We start from the raw sequence: 16810 nt of genomic DNA, 5'->3' as shown, positions 1-16810 counted from the left end.
CTCAGCCACAGCGTCTAATGAAATACATGTGATTTAGTTTTATTTGGTGAAAAACAATCTCAAAATTTTTAAAATAATTCAAAATCTTTGCACTTATTTATGTGAAACCAAGTGTAGCTTCACCAGTGCTGAGCAAAGGAGAAGAATCATCTCTGTAGACCTGCTGGCAAAACTTCTCCTAATGCAGTCCAGGATATCACTGGTTGTTGTTTGTTTGTTTGTTTTTTTGCCATGGGGGTGTTCAGTGTTCAGCTTGTCCATAGGGATACCAAAATCCTTTCCCAAGGAGATGCTTTCCAGCTGAGTGTCCATCAGAATGTACTGGTGCATAGAATCTTTCACCTCCACTTTGCACTTGCCCTTGTTGAACTTCATGCAATTCTTCTGACCACAGTTCTCCAGGTCTCTCTGGATGGCAGCATTATGTATCAAGAATTGCTCACAGTTTTGTACCTTCTATGAATGTGATGAGGGTATCAGCCAGCTCTCTCAGAACTTCTGTGCACCACCATGGATTTCTGTATTTACAGCTTGTTTAAATGCTTCCTAAACTGTCCTCCTCCACTGAGAGAGGCTTCTTTGCTGTAGGCTTTCTTTATGACCTCAGGAGGATGGAATTTTATAAAGAACTTCTAATTTTTACCCCAGCTAAAATTATGCATTTTAATAATTTCCTCTTTCTACAGATTTACAGGTTTCTGTCACAGAGTTATCTAAATTAATCTATATCCATGACAGGGAGGCTGTAGGCCAGTGGGCCCCCTACTCCCCCCCCCCCCCCCCCCCAAAAAAAAAAAAAATAGGAAGGGATAAAAGGGAAAGGGGTAGGGAGATGGGAGCTGGGCTCAAGGAAACAAACATAGCAGCGGCAACAATGTAAGGAGGAAAATTTATTTTACTAACTATAATATCGGAATGCAAGATAACACAATATAATACATCTAATTGAAAATGAGGCTAATAAATCCAATAAAATAAGAGAGAATTTTCCAAAGACCGAGAAGCCTACTTTGAAATGGAAGGTGCACGGCTTGGAAGCACACCCACACCCACTGCCAGGCAATGAGAGAGAGAGAGCGAGCATATTTCCCTCTCTGACTGTGAGGTGCTCTGGGATGTGTAGTGCTCCACATGATGTTATGATGTGGAATATCAATAGCAAAAATTACAAAACCATGACAGTTCCCCTGGCAGACATGATTTCCAAAGGAGCTTTGGATGAGTTCAAATACAACTCTTAGAAGAATCTCCAGAAATGTGTAATTAATGTGCCATATGGAATGTAAGCTAAGGGGAGAAAATTCTATGATTCTGTGATAGTGAACATTTTTTCTCATTTACACTTTACTGGTGTACTTTGCACAATGTTAAAAATTAAAGGATATTTAAAATTGTAGCTTTTGAATACAAATGTTTTGTTGGTTTTGGAATAAATGCTTTGGCTGCTGACTGCTGGAAGATATTGTGCTGTCACTCAAATGGATCTGCCAATAGAAATGGCTCCATTGGTGAGCTAAAGCAGTGCTGTAGTTGTGGCACATTTTGGCTTGTCCAATTCATGAATTTTTCATTATTACTTTTTGTACTTATATTTGGCTCTGAGCTTATATTTAAGTCTAATGAGCTTCCGTTCAGATCCCTACAGAATGTGAATTGATCTGATAACATTGTGTTATTGTCTGTGTAGTAAAAAAGAACTAAACATGGAGACAAATTCAAGTATTGTGAACATAAACACAGATTTTGTGAGCTACTGACTAGATGAACAAGTCATGCTTGAGTATTATAATTTAAAATCAAGCACACAAAAAAAGAAAAAAAGAAAAATAAAAAAGAAAAAGACTTTTGAAGAATCTTGCGTAGAAAAATTGTACATAAAATTTAGGACGTTTTACCTTCATATATGTCAAGAAACTAATTAAAAAGGAAATTGCAGGCCAACAAAGGAATCATTAAGAAGACAAAATTAATATGGAAAAAACAAGATTATTGTTGAACATCCTACAGCAGAGACTGGGTTGAATATTCGTTCTAGCAAAAGAGATTCCTATTTTCCACTTTGTAACTCAGTTACGCCTGTTTAATAAAACTCCTTTATAGAATGTGATTAAGTGAAACAAGTCAGGTTTTATAGAAATAAATGATACCACATATATTTTCTTTTATTGTTGTTTTTTTGTTTGTTCGTATATTGTTTTTTTAACAATTTGATAAGTAAATACGAATTGGCACTAAGTGGCACAAAAAAAAATACTTTATAATTTCTTTATCATTTTAAGAGCATTCCATGTGGTTGAAGGAAATGACAGAATTATGAGCTGCTCTGAGAAAGAAAGAAAGAAAGAAAGAAAGAAAGAAAGAAAGAAAGAAAGAAAGAAAGAAAGAAAGAAAGAAAGAAAGAAAGAAAGAAAGAAAGAAAGAAAGAAAGAAAGAAAGAAAGAAAGAAAGAAAGAAAGAAAGAAAGGAGAAAAAAGTATAGTTGTACAAATAAGAATTTTCTGTGTGAAGTCAACTTATTCCAGTTTTATAGGAATGGAAATGTTATGAGCTCCATAGATTCACAACACAGCATCATCCAATAAACATGCATTTTGAAGTTTGTATTCTGTTGATATTCACTTTGCTAGCAAAACCATTTTTCAGGTATGGTATTTCAGGCTTTTTACTGAGTACTTAAATTAATTCCTGGCAGAAATGCTGTGGGAATGCCAGTTGCCAAACTATGAATCTTTTGGGAGCTGTAGCAGCAATGATGAAGTAAATTTGAGAAGTTTCTCTTGAATCAAACTATTTTTAAGGTTCTTAGTGTTGTCCTAGTATCTCTGTTTATCTTCTACTCCCCAAAAAATAAGATAAAGTAACAGTAAAGTCTGTGCCCAAATGTTTTCAGTTTCCAGCCCCAAGACCTGAGTGAGTAGTAACTGATCTTTTCAACCATCTGGATCTAATGATGCTTCCATATCTTTGCATACAAAAACTTCTTGCAGAATAAAACCTATGCTTACATTAATTTTAATAAGATTTCTTTAATTTGAGTGAAATTTCATCACGTCACACTAAATCTCCCACATAAGTTCTTTTGGATATGTAAATAAAAAGTAGTTGAAATTTTGGGAACACATTTCATCCTACAACAAGGTATGAAGAGGTTCACAGAATCACAGAATCATTAAGGTTGGAAAAGACCTAGAAGATCATCCAGTTCAACCGTCACCAATACTTCCCAAAAATGTGAAAGGTTGACCTTCAAGCTCCTAGGAACACACAGATGAGATATGAAATTTAGATTTTGAGTTCCTGCCTTGCCCCCTTCCACAAAGGAGCTATAGACTGTATTTCCCACACACCTTAGAAATACCACTGTTTAAATGAGAAAGTCTAAGTATATAATCTGTGAGAAATCCAGACATTTGTTGCACATTCACTTCCACGGCTCCCCTTGTTGCTGAGCACCTGGCAGTCCCAGTTTCCAGCTAAGAAGACCTAGCAGAAGCCTCTATGCATCCCTTCTGTAAGCCATGAGGGGACAAACGGCTGCCAGCATCTCTGCTCACATGTTGTTTCTAAGTACATACTGCCAGAGAGATTGAAAAGTGAGCTACGATTCTGGCCTTCAGATGACGTGAAAACCATTCCTCTGCTTTTTACCACTAGGCATCTGTTAGTGTTTTTGTTGTAAACCCGTGTTTTTGTTGTAAACCCATGTTTTTGAGAGTTTAGGGTTTGGCATAAATCATTGTTTCTACTTCATTTTATTGCACTGGTTTGCATTAGTTAGGAAAAGAAAAAAAATAAAAAAAATAAAAAAAAAAAGCAAGAAGAAGTTGTTTCTTTATTGTTCAGCTTAAAAAAAAAATTAAAAAGTAGAAGCAAAGGCCTCCAACATCTAGTGCAAAACAAAGTAAAAACAATTAAAGTTGTTAAAGGTTGCCATGGAAGTCTGGATGGCACTTCATCTCCAGTTCCTACCCTCCTGAGATCAAGAAAGAAGACAAAGTATATGGGTGATTTAATGAAGATATACAACAGCTCAGCTATTTGCCTCACACCTGTCTTTATCTGGCACTGCTGCATCAGATACAAATTACACTTCTGAAATGTAGAAAGCTGTGCACACTAGAGAGCAGGAGAGATATTCAAGTTAACAGGCAATGGAGTAAGGGGAAATTAGGAAGGGCGTGAAGAAGAAAATACCACACGTTGGGGACAAAGATTGAAAGGCAGATCGGAACCAGGATGGTTTCAAAAAGCAGGAAAGTAGGATTTTATCACAGTGGCAGATAATGATGGCTTAAAGATAATAATGGAATGTGTTACTAGGTTTTATTTTTGTCTGCAATATAATGGTCCGAAGCTTTCTGTAGATCATCAAGAAGACAAGCTTAAGGCAAGGAATGACTTACTTACACACACACACACACACAAAAAAAAAAAAGAAAAAGTCATTATTTTCTTCAAATTGCAAGCTCTAGAAGGAAAGATGAGGCTGAGAATTTTGGAAAAGATGTAAAGATGTAGTAGAAGCAGAACTGAACTCCCAGTTAAATCAGAGAGATGTTCATGAGTTGAACAGCCTAAGAAAGAGTAGGGAAAAGATAAGAACATCTGAAAATTGTATTGATATAATGAGTTGAAGAATTTTACAGGCAAGATTGTATGAAATGGTTCTTTGAATACTTTGTAATCATCATCCCTCCTCATTCTTGTGATTTAGAACAAACAGATTCCAAGATTATTCCTTTGTCTACGAATAATTCCTTTAATACAGCATGTTAAAATAAATTGAAATACACTATCTCTCTACTCTGCTTGGGACTTTGGGATTTAAGAATACCTATACAGAGTTCCTCTTGCTCAAGATCAGTGTCTCTCATCTTCCAGAGATCTCTGACCTCTTTAGCCATACATTCAGCTCAGTTTCATCACTGTCACTCAAGAGTCTTCAATTGCAGGGCATTGAGCAGTAGAAGTCTGTCTAAAACAGTTTTGTGGTGAAAAGAACAAGTTTGTGAGAAGTCTGTCATCCTGTCCTACAAGTATTCCAAGACCAGAATAGCAGAGTCACAAAGTTCAGCTTTGATTGTGATGCCAAAACTGGTATACCAAGTCAAATACCCAACATGATGGTTCAGTAAGACAGATACAAATTCATAAATACCTGAAGGGAGGATGTAAAGAGGAAGGAGTCAGGTTGTTTCCAGTGGTGCCCAGTGACACGGTGAACACAAACTGAAATGCAGGAGGTTCCCTTTGAACATCCGGATAAATTTCTTCACAGAGAAAATGATGAACGACTGTCACAGCCCAGAGAGTGTGGAGTCTCTTCTACAAACACATTCAGAAGCAGCCTCAACATGGCCCTGAGCAGCCTGCTCTGGGAAGCCCTGCTGGAGCACTGAGGTTGGACCAGAGAACTGTCAGAGATCCCTTCCAAACTCAACCATTCTGTGATTCTGTGATTCTGCAACAAAACAGTGAGTTATTTTGGGCTAGCTCTCAAGCATAGCCTAAGTTCTTAGGACAAGATGTTCAGTAGCACTAAACAGAGAGAAATTGGCAGAATCCCTAAACACTAACTACTTTCACAGTAACTTTGAAGTAGCAGAAGCCAGCCTGTCAATGAAGGATGCATCTCCATCTTCAGGCACTTGTTCTAGTCTCTGTACCTTCCCTCCCTGGGGCCAACAGAAAGCATTCATGCAGCTTCACAGTCAGGAATGTCTTCGAAATATTTTTAGAAAATGTATTCTTTCAGCAGCAGCAGTTTCTAGCCCAAAATACTCTTCTGAGAAAGGACAGAATTATGGGTGGAAAGAGGATCCTTCTACTGTCAATGTGAAGTCATTTCTAAGTCACTCCTCAATTACCTTCAAGAGTTCAGATCAGCTTACAAATCAGTACCTGCCGGCAGCTCTCCATCGTAGCTGTTAATTCATGCTTTCGCAGCTGTTACATTAGCATGCCAAAAGAACTTTCAGCCTCCTTGAAATTTCCTTCAGCATAGTCTGAGCATAATTGAATATTAAGAGATTCGAGATTTAATTTTTATATTTTCTTAAACAAGTCTGTTCACATACGCCCTATGCATGGTTCCCTTGGAGTACTAGATGCAGAACAAGGTCAGAACTTTTACAAGCAACTATTTCTGGGTGACATATAAACAAAGAAAGGTCGGAATCTTTTCTTTCTTTTAAAACTTGGAAAGCCCAAAATGTTTCTGAGCAATTTAGCATCTTCTGGGCCATGCTGCCACCTGTCAGTCTGATAACACTTCCTTAGATTTATAAAGATAGCAGAAGAATAGATGAGATGAAAATATCTATCATTTAACTATTTTTCATTCTAATTAGGGACATGCAACATAAACTTTGTCAAAAAGTTAAAAGAAAAAACAAAACCAACCAGAATAAGTGCTTGAACAGGCAGTGAGGCTGCCTGTGCTGCCTAGGTGCATATTTATAACAGCTTTCTTTATACAAGGATCAAATCCTTTCATTAAATATTCTCATTTAAAACCAATCTGCATAAATAAGGGCCCATTTATCAAAGAGCATGCTCATTCAAATGAAATCAGATTTTACTCAAAAATACATACAACTCCAAATTTCTCATCATGATCTCAGCCTGTGCAAAACATTTATTTCCAAATGTGTCCTACTGTGGCTCTCAATGATTTTCCTCCAAGTCTCAGTAGAGCCAAAAGTCTGTTAGGTATCAGTGTTTCTCTGAGCACCCCAATGCATTCACTTCCTATATCAAAGCAAAACCTTGTCCCGCACCTGCTCCTGCCTTGCAACAGTTTCCAGAGGATGCATGTATGCTCTCCAAAGGAGAGTCGTTATATGTTCTAGTCAGGTCCTACAGAACTTAGGTAAAACCAAGTCTACACCTTCACATAGTTTTGAAGCAGTCAGTTTGGGAACAGATTAACCAAGTCCTTCTCTTTGTTTCCTTTTTCATTTTCTTACATAAAAATCTGAGTATGGGAAGGCTGTTCCTCTTATGCTCTTGAGCTTTTCTGACCACTCTACTAACTACACAGGTATGCTCAAGGCCACCACTGGAATCTATACCTTGTCTTGTTGTCATCAGAGAAAAGTAGATGGTTTGCAAGGAGCTATTGTTTATCTATCCTTGTTCCATTTGAATTTTTTAAGTCTGTAAGGCTTACTGGTTTCCAGTTAGCAGAAGCCAGGTTCCAAGTCATCCAAAAAGAATTGTCTGAGCTTAATAATGGACAGTGCAGTTACAGTAAATCAGAGGCACTCACTGAGTATGACAAGGGACTAAACTGCCCTATACGTTTATCTATCAGGCCAAAATGCTAATGTAGCATTAAATGTAATTAAATGTCCATGAAAAACTTCATGGGAAAGTCACAGATTCAACAGAAGAACAGCTGAAGTGTACTCTCAGTTACATCTGCTACTCTAGTCAGCAAGGATCTCCATAAGTAAATCAGTCTTATAGACACTGCTTTGAGGACCACTTGAAGATCTGGCTGAATTTCCTGAATCCTGAAGGATTTTAGTTGCTTTGGATGAGTTTCCAGGAGTGGGCATTTGCTTTAGACTTACTTCTGCTTCTTTTTGTTATTGGTTTGCTTTCAAGCAGAAATATTCAACCTAGTGCTGAAACTGATACACATGTCAAATATTGCATTTTGGTCAATTTTAAAACAAATTATTGCAATCATTATGTTGAAGAACTCCAGAACCTCCATGCTTTGAATGGGATGATGTTCAACAAGAGCACCTCAGTGCATTCACTTCCTATATCAGAGCAAGACCTTGGCATGCACCTGCTCCTGCCTTGAATCAATTATTTCAAAGTTCTGCACTTTGGCTACAAGAACCCCATGCATTGATACAGGTCTGGGTCAGAGTGGGTCACAAGGTGTGCTGAGGAAAAGGATCTGGGAATGTTGGTCAGTGCTCAGCTGAACATGAGACAGCAGTGTGCCCAAATGGACAAGAAGGCCAATGGTATCTTGCCTTATGTCAGAAACAGTGGGGTCAGAAGGAGCAGGGATCATCCCACTCAGCCTGGTGAGGCCAAATCTTGAATACTGTGTTCTGTTTTGGGCCCCTCACTACAAGAAGACACCGAGGCCCTAGAGAGTGTCCAGAGAAGGGCAACAAAGCTCTTGAACTGTTTGGAGCACAAATCTTATAAGGAGCAGCAGAGCGAACTGGAATTGTTTGATCCAAAGAAGAGGAGGCTCAGGGGAAACCTTTTAGCTCTCTTCAACTCCCCTAAATGAGGTTGTAGCATGGTGGGGATTGGCCTCTTCTCCCAGGTAGCAGCAATTGGATAAGAGGGAATGGCCAGAAGTTGCACCAGGGGAGATTCAAGTTGGAAATTAGAAAAAATCTTCTCAGAGAGAGTGGTAGTGCATTGGAACAGGCTGTTTGGGAAGGTGGTGGAGTCACCACCCCCGGAGGTATTTAATGAAAGGGTAGATATAGTGCTTAGGAAAATGGTTTAGTGGGCAATATTGGTGGTGAGTGGACAGTTGGATGGGATGTTCTTGAAGGTCTTTTCCAACCTTGGTGATTCTATGATTCTATGATTTTAGCAAGGATTTCACTGCATAAAATCTCACCCAGGTTTGGACAGGTTACAAACCTCCATATCTGCAGTGGCAGTAGCCAAATTTTGGCAGCTGAGTACTCTGAAAATTTCTATGCATGGAATATCTTCTGTCTTTCTTGGCTCCCACATGCCATCTTTATAATGACTACACCATCTCTGCAATGACAGTAAAAGTTTATTGGCACTATTCATGCTAAGACTTTTCTTAAAACATTATCTAGATTTTCTCAGAAATGAACTTTTATAAAATTCTGAAACCGTGAACATGAAAACTTTTTGTTTTTTTATGTTCCCTGGATAGCATATCAAATTTTCCAATATGTTTAAAGAGTTCTAAAAAAAATGTTCTTTAAATGTTAGTTTCCTTTTAATGTTTCAACATAGCTTCAAACTTAAGATGTGTATTGTGCGTATTGTGTTATCTGAGTTTGATAGCTGATTGTTTGGGTGGTAGAATTTGCTTGATTAGATGACTGAAATTAAATATACAACCTTCTCTAATCATATGAAATTGGGTGACAAAATTTCATAGGTTGAGTCTTGCTTTGCACTGAGCATGAAACTCTTATTTACAGAAATATTCATACTCTATCATTTATTAGAATTCGTTTTTCTACTGTAATTAAAATATATTAATGAGAAAATGAGAAATAGAGTTACTTTGGTGACCTATATGTTGCAGCTGACACTCCCATGTCTAAGGTGCGTTCGCCGGAGGCAAGTGATCTCCCCTCCCTAGGACCATTGCAACACTGACATCAATATGGAAATGCAGCAAATGGCATTTATTGCAGCACAGTTAGCACCTTAAGTACTCTAATTACTTCGTCTATGCCCCTTAAGCGTATGTGTGAAGCATGTGCTAGATTTACATCACAGAGCAGGGGACAGAGCAGAGGAGGTCCTGCCATGTCACAGCCCGAATTCCCACTAACGCCTGCAACACCTATACTGGCAATATATACTTACAATATACTTATAATTCTTCTAATATATATATATATATATATATATATTTATATTTCAGTTTCTAAGATGTTTGATCACATATGTATACAATTATGACATTAAAATTACTTCATTGTCTAACTCATATGGCATATTTACAACACTTGTATACACTTGAATCCGACTTAAAATACTTTATTTGCAGTGACTTTCACTGAATGCAATTTTTGTCATGCTTTTTCATAACTAATTTTCTTTCTCCTGTTTACTAACTGAATAATTGTCAGAGTATAATTAACACAGATGTCGCATGTGCCTAGTTTTCAGGTTCAGGTTAAATTTATACTACTGCATATGGAAGTGTCTAATTAGATTGCTATCTAAAATGGTGAAGGAGTTGCTATGTTTTGAGAAAAGCCTTTTTCACAGACTTTTATGCAACGGTACTATAATGCTTTTATTAGTTGGCAATTTCTAAAATGAGGTTCTCATATTAAGCACATCAGCTTATACACATCAGTGTTTACTGAGATGGAAATATTTGCAAATTAGACACAAACCACTCAATATTTGGAGAGATTCTAAATTTCCTAAGCCAAAGTTTGCACTGGACCAATTAAAGCCAAGATGCTAAATTTGCTAACTCTTTGGTGTTCAGAGATACAAATGTATTTCTAAGAAGATATAACAACATCTACTACATAGATAGTATTCTGGGGGAAAACAGCACATGCTGTTGAGAACAACTGAAGTTGCAATTGAGCCTTTGAGCTCTGTTGCCAAAGTTTCCCAACAGATGAACAAATATTGGGTACTTTGATTCAAGTAAAATGCACACTGAAATAATTGCCTTTTCTAACTGAAATTCCAAAATAAGCAAACTATTTCTCTATATGCATTTCTTTGGCAAGTTAATAGATGATCACGTACATCTAAAAAAAAGAAATTAGTGGAGCAGTAAATTACTTACACTGAAAAAAAACTGACAAGGCAGAACTCCTCAGTACTGTTTCAGTACTCAAAATCATCCACATATAATTTATTGCACTGTGAATTTCATACATGGAAATATACTCTTACTCTGGAACTATGCAAGGGGAATATTTCCTACATTAACCAGGAGTAGAAGTTTTTAAATGTAATTCTCAGTAATTTAGATTCTCTTTTTAAACAAACAAATATACTAACCAAGTCAATTTATTGAGCAAGTGTGCATCTGTTCTGCTCTAACAGCCTCTCCCAATATGTTGAGTTTTTTCCTTTTCATTATGTTCCACAGTAGTTCTGGATGCTTCTTTTGCAATGCTTTGATTAGTGTCACTTGCTTTGTGTAGTAATGTTTCTTTACTTACTGATAATGAGTGTCTTAAAAACAGACTTAATTGGGATTTTGTTTACTTTCTTTCTTTAAAGGACAAAATACTCCAGGAAAACTTTGCCCATGGTTTTATGGCCCATCAGTTGTACCACCTGGATTTCTCTTGTGAGATTTAATGCCCAGAGAACTCAATGTACCTCAGGACACCATAGTGACATAAATAATTGTTATTTAAAGGAGTATACTAATAAGCCCTTGTATATGGCAATAGGCAAGAGAATATCAAGAAAATTTTTTAATTTGGGGACTTTTCTCCTAGCTACCTTGTACTAAAACTTTAAATATAGGGAGAAAAGCTGCAAGAGTGATTGTTGTTTAACTGTTCTCAGTGAGGCTTGTTAGGAGAGAAAACATCCCAGTATTATGTGGATACAGTTTTAGAGCTCAGGCTACACCTGAACATCAGGCTAGATCTGCATATCACATTACAGTGCTATCTTTCTGTGGAAGAAATGAAACACGTCAGGGAGATGGGAAATATTACTCATGATTGAATTTACATAGCCCATTGTTGTCCATAAACACCACCAATATAGAAATGATTCATATCCTAACTGACCTTTAACAAGTATCTATATGAGGTAATATGCATCTGTTAGCTAAATGTTTTTCCGAAGAAGGGAAAGAATTTGGCTTCTGATTCCTCGAAACAAATTCAGTATTTTCTTTCAGAAATGTTGCCTTAAATTTTCTGTGTATACTTAGCACCTGTATTTTTACCTCCATGACATTGGTTCCATCTAACTTTATTGTCTTTTTCCCATTCACCAAGGTGTTACAATCCCACCATTTTGCAATTAGCTGTCACAGTGCAGCAATAGAAATAGGAAGGAAGCATCTATCATGCATGTGAATTTTTTCTTTGATACCAATTAATTAGACAGTACCATAGATGGCAGAAGAAATATGCAGAACTGAAGACATCTAAATGATCTCTTCAGAAGAAAGTTGGATACTTTGGTTGCTGGTTTCTAATTTACACTGTAGCAGATGGATGATGCTGAAGGTCACAATTACAATATAAGACCAACTTGTCTGTACGGTTTGAACTCCACATAGATAACTGACTCATTTTCACTGAATGTTAGAAGTGAAAACCTTTTGTTCTTCTTTCAGATTCTATTTCATGTTGGTAAATTACGCCTCCATGATGAAAGAAAAGAAGATTTCAGTTTTTTCTTCATTTCGTCCTTCATATTGAATCTGTAGCCCTCTAATTATTCTGAAGAATTTTGTTGCCATCAAAGAAATGAACAGGTTTTGCTCTTTGCTTATTTGTGAAACATCTGAATAGGAAACTTATTAGACATTCATTCTAATAACAGTAAGGATAGAATACAACTCCATATTGAACTAATAGATCAAAAATATATTTTTTTAAAGCAAGAGATAATCAGGTCAATTAAATTTGAAAATAGAACTAGCTAAAGTTTTCAGAAAAATACAACATGCTAAGTGACTTAGGAGTGAAAAGTTTTCAAAAATTACTGCTACAGCATGGCCCTTTAGCACAAGTTATGTGTGAATGTTTTCACAAGATCAGACACTCCAAAAAATGTACCTTTTTGTTTATCTCAAGACAAGATGATGCAAATGAGTAGTTGGTACATGGCACTTCACGAGACAAAAATCCACGTATTATCTCATCACTCAAAAGACAGAATCCCGGTGAGAAAAAAAAAGCACTCAACAGCAATACAAAAACCAACCCATTGTTTTAGTATTGTTTTGTAGTGTTAGTGACTTGAAGGTGATCTACAGAATCTTTTGCAGTGGTTCTTGCAGTCTAGCTTGGGCTATGAGGATAGTTGAAGTATTTTTGTCTGATGGATATTCACTAATATTTATTAAAAAACATTAAGGAGCATGTTTTCTATCAAGTATATGCCTGACTCTATTGCCTTGCAGAACTTGGAATGAAATTGCCTCCTGAATGTTCCAGTGCTGTGATTACCACTTCTGTAGATCTGGTTATCTCCTAAAGCTAACTACTCCCTTGAAATCTAGAACACTCTTGATCTATTATATGATAGAGCCAAAATAACTCATTCTGGGACCATTTCAGTGAAGCAAGTGCAATCAGTAAAAAAGTAGACTCCAGCTGCATGAGCAAGCCTCAAGAGTGGTACAGGCAAACACCAAGAAACATTCAAAAGAAGAGTAACTGATGAACATACTATTGTATACTCCTTTTACTTCACATACGCACATGGGTACTCATGAAGATTCAGGCTTGATTCCGTGAAAACTCTTTTTATTTCCTGGGCAATGAAATTGAGTAAGACAGTATTAAACAAGCTCATTTTCTTTACTGTCTATTACTTCATATTGCTTTGCTAAAAATTTGCACTAATTGCAGTGAATATGCCACAGTGCTGAGTGATACACAGTCAGTTGTCTCACCTCAGATGTGTGGAAGAGAGACTTAAGTATGTAGTCTTAAGAAACAAGACTGGCTGTTCAAATATATAAGCATTATTAAGACAGGAAAAAAAAAAAAAATAAAAAAAAATCAGAAAGGGATGGTCTGTCATAGCCATGTTTCACCACAGAATTCAGCCTGACCTGTCAGTATGTAATTCCCAGTCACCTGAGATGCTATTACGCATTCACCCAGCTACCTATGAATAATGATCTTTACTTTTCCACCTACTTTCCTACATTCTCTGTGTCCAATACAAGTCCCACTTTAGAAGCCTGTAGTTGTCTTCTTGGCATTCTCTCAGATGTCTCTCAGCATAGCAGAAATGGACTCCTTGCTTCTCCTCTGCTTGAGCTTTGCATACCAGCTTAAAGATGCAATCCTGAGTTGTTCACTGTGACTGTGACTCAGGGAGGCTTCTACTTAAACTAAAAATGTGTCTGCATTAAAGATTTCTCTTTTTTTTTTACACCTTAGTTACTTGCTGTTACATCATCATTAGCAATGTCAGCAGTGTTCTGCAACTTTAAGCATGAATTGATTCCATTTTCTCCACCTTCCTATATGGTACGAAATGAACTAACTAATGATTGTACAGGGCCAATAAAAATTATTGCCGCTTTTCAATTATGTGAGAAATTTAACTTTTAATTTTTATTTTCCACACTAGTGGATGTTTTTATTTTATTTTTTTTCTAACTGTGTGCAACTAGCTGAGATATGTGGCATTTGAAGTGGAACTTGTCTCAAAGTTAGAATTTAGCATCTGTTTTAGGGAGTGCATGGTGACATTTTAAAAAAGAAATGCAATTAATTTGTGCAATTAGTGTGTCTGCATGCATGCATTTTCTAAAAAATAGTGCAAATTACCTCTGGTAATTTATATGTGTGGCCATTTTAGGAGCAGTATTAGCAAATACCAGATATCTGTTTCTAATAGTGATAGTGGCTCAGAAAGCATGTATGTCTGATCAGAAAAAATGCATGCATAAGTGGGTATCTGCTCTTTAAGTATCAGAAATTTGTTCAAAGACTTAGCTTCTTAAAGAAAAAACAAACCATTCTGGTCTGCTGTGACTGAAACCACACCAGAACACTGGGAGTTGGCATGACTTTGCTACATATCTGTGCTAATGAAATACATTGCATTTTTATTACAAATCTGACATTAAAAATACTTCTGAAAAATTAGAAATATTCTTATTGTGAATATCAGAGACAAAATATATATAGAGAGAGATTTTAATTTGGAATCAGAGAAACCAACTCCCTGTCTGAGTGGGACCATGGCATACATCAGATTTTCATCCAAAGATTCATATAAATAGGGTATAAGGACAGGTCTCCAATCAGAGAGGCAGGATCAAAGTACCCTCTGTATGGGGAGAAACATGTGAGATGTTAGTGTATTTCATAGCATCCCACATCTAGATGTTGTTAAAGGAGTAAGTCCCTTTCTATTCAGTACTATGCACAGTTTGTAAATGGTTTCTAAGCCTTTTCTTGCAGAAATCTCTTGACAGACTGAGAAAAGCCTAAAAGATGGGCTTTATTTGGGCAGAAAATGAACCACATAGCTTTAACACACTCAGATATGGGTTTTGTGGAGGAAAGAAGAAAAAAAAAATGCATTTTTAACATTTGTTGCACATGGGCTTCTAAATAATCAAAATCTACTTTCTCAGAATATTGTTTCATTCATTATAATAAGGGAGCAGACCTCCACAGGAGTGTTCTCTGCATGACTTTGTTGTTATTTGGAATACAAGGGGCTGTGAATTGGGGAGCTTTGCTTCTCTGTCATGCTGGTCAAGTTCAGGAACCTTGAACCCTGGGAAGAAAGAGTAGCCAGGTTGCATACTTGTAAGGTAGGCTGCTGCTCAGAGCATTGGTCAGGGATAAGGGAGAACTGCATCATCCCACAAACTACCTGAACCAGTCAGGACAGAGGCAGAGATTTAGCACACTGCATGTCAAGAAAAGTTGAGTTTCTCTGGATCTGGTTGTAATATGTTCCTTTGATAAGAGAAAACCCTTTAAGCGAGTGTTGTTGTGGAATTTCCTTTAATTTTTGCTCTATTTGCAACCTAATCTCTATTTATTTCACTTTTTTTTTTTTTCCCATCTTCTAAAATATTTGCAAAGAATATCAAGTATTATCAAGTAATCATTTTTCTATTTTTTTTTAACATATTTGCATGCAAACTGGAGCTCAAATGGCATTTGAGAGTTAAACCATATACAAGAGCAGAGGGTCAAAGAAAAATGATGAAGTAGTAGATGAGAGAGAAAAGATAGAGATTTTAACAGAGACAGAGGAGCAATGAAGCAGTGAGATGCAGAAAGGCTGTTCCAGATGGCAGAAGCAGCAGTTGGGAAGGCTCTGGCACCAACAGTGGCAAGACTGCAGGCAGGGACAGTGAAGAACTGTGCACTCTGCAGGGAGAGGAGGAGGGGAGAAATACAAGGTCAGGAAGACACTCTGGCTCAACTGCATGGAAAATTATAAAGCCTTGACTGCTAATACTCTGTCATCCGACTTGCACAGCTGATTTACACCTCTGCAGAACTGAGCAAATTGGTGACTGAAAGGTAGCAATCTTTCACCTCTGTGGTGAAAACTTTCACTTTCATCATGTAGTGGTCTTTGAAAGGCAAGCTTGAGGGATGCAGATAGAGCAGGTCCTTTAGGAGGGATTTTCTCCTTACATTTGTGAGAAGAATGGAATGAGATCTCTAGATTCTAGTATAGATTTCTTAATGATTTTTTTCAAGATACGAATTTCCTTTTCAGGGAATCAGTTTTGAAATTTGCTTTCATGTAAAGAGTTTCCATAAGAACACAATTGTGTCACATCTGTGATGGGATCTTATCCTTCCAGTAGGGTCATTTCATCTCAAATATTATAAAAATATTGTGATGATGACAAAAGATTTTTAAATTTAATTTTCTTTAGCCTAGCCAATTGGATGTACATATAGAACATTCCCTTACAGGAATTAAGAAAACGGTGTTCTGTGGACAAAGAACAGAAAAAACATCTCTGAAATGTCTGTGGAGGATTTTATGGTGATAGCTGTCTGCTGCACAGTTTCACATAGACTGACCTATATGCTCCTACTTCTTCACTCAGAATGTGCCATATTATTGCCAGAGATTGGTATCTTGATTTGACTACCTCTGACCAGGCATCAGTCTGGATCAGGGTGCCCAGCACATCCGATCAAATCCATTATGCACCCTTTTATTCACCCTTGTAGATGAAAAACAGAAGTACTGAGAATGCTGTTAAAATGCCCAGATCGTGAATGTGATCAGGATCTGTCCTGTGCCGTAAGCCCTGTCAGGCAGATGTCGGGCAGAGATGTGTGCTGAGCAGATGGATCATTCTTCTCCTGGCAAGACAGACTTGAGACTGAGAGCTAGCCTCAAAGTGCTAAAGCCTCAAAGTGTTTAAAATTAACAT

The 16810-nt window shown here is 37.1% G+C and overlaps 1 long non-coding RNA gene across 1 annotated transcript in view; it reads right to left on the bottom strand.

The window, feature by feature from the left end:
- The window catches only part of LOC140249005 (uncharacterized), a 49917-nt gene extending 44498 nt beyond the window's left edge, over positions 1-5419 (bottom strand). Inside the window, exon 1 of the long non-coding RNA XR_011902928.1 lies at positions 5159-5419. This is a non-coding gene — a long non-coding RNA (uncharacterized lncRNA). The remainder of the gene's footprint in view (positions 1-5158) is intronic.
- Positions 5420-16810: the final 11391 nt, after the last annotated feature.

The sequence above is a fragment of the Excalfactoria chinensis genome, chromosome 2 (assembly GCF_039878825.1).
Source record: "Excalfactoria chinensis isolate bCotChi1 chromosome 2, bCotChi1.hap2, whole genome shotgun sequence".
Classification (NCBI taxonomy): Eukaryota; Metazoa; Chordata; class Aves; order Galliformes; family Phasianidae; genus Excalfactoria; species Excalfactoria chinensis.
This window is presented reverse-complemented; position numbering and strand designations above follow the sequence as displayed.